At 52.8% G+C, this 2,500-nt stretch overlaps 1 protein-coding gene across 2 annotated transcripts in view; it reads right to left on the bottom strand.

Annotated features, from left to right (window-relative positions):
- Nucleotides 1-2,500, bottom strand: part of tfe3a (transcription factor binding to IGHM enhancer 3a) — a 28,450-nt gene that overhangs the window by 9,619 nt on the left and 16,331 nt on the right. The window contains exon 11 of one of the 2 annotated variants that reach the window (XM_030055017.1): nt 2,037-2,500. This exon is cut by the window's right edge and continues 1,113 nt beyond it. The exons of the other annotated variant lie outside the window; for it this stretch is intronic. The gene's annotated coding sequence lies outside the window, so the exon portion shown is untranslated. Of the gene's footprint in view, nt 1-2,036 lie in introns of those variants that run through there. 2 annotated transcript variants of the gene reach the window in all.

The following is a 2,500-nucleotide window of genomic DNA, read 5'->3' as shown; positions in this document are numbered from 1 at the left end:
CGCCCCGACCCGCCCCGCCCCGCCCCGCCCCGCTCTGCCCCGCCCCGTCACACAGGCGGGGGAACGGAGCAGAACCACAGAAATCAAAATGAAAACAAACAGAAAAACTAAAAGGTAAAAACAGACGTGAAGAAGTAAAACCTGCGGCGCCGTCAGACACATCGACCAATAGAAAAACAGCTTGTCAGACTGCAGGTTTGATTATTCAGGTCTGGACGCAGCCTGATGACATCATCACCGTGCTGCGCAGAGCGTTCCCTTTAGGCCTCCGAGCCGTCTGCTGCTCGGCGTTTTCAAAAAGCCACAGAGCCGAGCAGCTCCACAGAGCCTCCTGTAACCCGGACCCGGACCCGGACCCGGACCCGGACCCGGACCCGGACCCTGACCCTGACCCGGACCCGGACCCGGACCCGGACCCGGACCCGGACCCGGACCCGGACCCGGACCCTGACCCTGACCCGGACCCGGACCCGGACCCGGACCCTGACCCGGACCCGGACCCGGACCCTGACCCGGACCCGGACCCGGACCCGGACCCGGACCCTGACCCGGACCCGGACCCTGACCCGGACCCGGACCCTGACCCGGACCCGGACCCGGACCCAGACCCTGACCCATCAGGCACGAGGGGAGGAGCCGCGGACGTCCCAGCTTCTCCTGAACACAGCTCCGTTCTACCTGTTCTACCTGTACCTGAGTGGGCGGGGCCTCTCAGGGCCAGGCGGGGCTAACAGCTCCATGAAATCACTCATGAAGTCACTAAGTGAAATGCAGAGTGCATTACCACACTGTTTCCACCTGGGGGCAGTGACGAAGAGGTGAAACACCTGTCGTGACATCACAGATGGGGGCGGGGCCTAAAGGTCCGGCCCACAGCGAGCGCCTCACCTGAATCTGCAGGATGTGAGCGTCAGTCAGACGAGTTTGAGAAATGTGAGCGAGGTTCTCAGCTCTGAGGAGAACTGGAAGGTGTGGAAAACATTTCATCGACTGAAAGAAAAAGAAAAAGGGAAAAAGAAAACGAAAACGAAAAAAAAGAAGAAAAAAAGAAACTGCAGCTCTAATGAACTCAGACGTCTGCAGTTTGTCTGTCAGCTCAGCTTCACTGCTTCAAAGAGTTTTTATGACACAAAACCTTTTCTGACCTTTTTCAACCAAAATCCAGACTAAAACTGACACCAAGAAAAACCAAACTAAAACTAAGAAGTTTCAAAAAAAACTAAAAACTGCAAACCTGCTGGAAAAACTCCTGACCTTTAATAACCTTGGACCGGCCGGGGAGAGCGTCGCTCGCTGGCGCCCCAACAGGTGACAGTTTGAACTGTGACTTCACTACCCAGCATGCCGTGTGGTGGTGTAGTAAAGTGTCAGTGATGCTGTAAACTGCAGGAAAACAACGACCCGCACAGCTTTACGGAAAAATCTGGAAAAACCTGGAAAATCTGCTGCAGCTTTTAGTGAAAACATGCCCGAGCCCGACGCTGCGAACTGTCCCTTTATTAGACTTTTATGGCTGATTCACTCTGAGTCTCAGGAGAATAAATGACATGAAACTATAAAATATTCAATATTATATTTTTTTTGCACTAAAGCTATTAAAACTTAATCCAGCGGAGAGAAGCTAGCTGGCTAGCGATGCTAACGCTAACTCTGCAGTGTAAACACCAGCTGACAGCGTCCAATAGAAACTCTCCGTCACGGATCCACTTCCTGTCAGCAGCTGGTCATCATGTCTGTTATGGCTTCAATCTTGTGGCTCTCTGCTGGACACACGAGGACCGAACCCTCTGAGGGGCTCCGGTTCATCGTCTGACCTCTGACCCTGTGGAGGTCCAGCAGAAACCTCGCATGTGAGATACGAGGTTTCTGCAGGACAGAGACGTCCTGCTGAGGGCCACGTCTACTCGACTGTTAAAAAAATTAAAAAATCACATTTTCTGAACTTTCCAGAATCATAATTGACTTAAAGATAATAAACTAGTCTGCTGTTTTAGCCATTTGCATATCTATGATTTCTGAGTGCTCGATGCTTTTTGAATAAACTACAAAATAAACAGTGACATAAAAATATGTGCGTTCAGTTTCTCATGTGGCTGAAACACAGACAGGTTACAGGTCTGTCTGAACACGGGACCGTCCCGCTGCTGCTCCTCCTCTGGTGACTCTTCTGGCTGCGCTCGGTCGTTTCAGAGGCGTTGGAACACGAGACGAGTCGTTTTTATCACTTTCAAACTTCAGAAGTCGGAGCGGACGCAGCGCACTTGAATGCAGCATTAAGACTGACTGTATCAGACATGGAGGAGTGCATGCTGGGAGAACAGAACAGAACATGGGAGAACATGACAGAGCAAACCCCTGGTTCCTCTGGTTCCCCTGGTTCCCCTGGTTCCCCTGGTTCCTCTGGTTCCCCTGGTTCCCCTGGTTCCCCTGGTTCCCCTGGTTCCTCTGGTTCCCCTGGTTCCCCTGGTTCCCCTGGTTCCCCTGGTTCCTCTGGTTCCCC

This window comes from Myripristis murdjan, chromosome 7 (genome assembly GCF_902150065.1).
Source record: "Myripristis murdjan chromosome 7, fMyrMur1.1, whole genome shotgun sequence".
NCBI lineage: Eukaryota > Metazoa > Chordata > Actinopteri > Holocentriformes > Holocentridae > Myripristis > Myripristis murdjan.
This window is presented reverse-complemented; position numbering and strand designations above follow the sequence as displayed.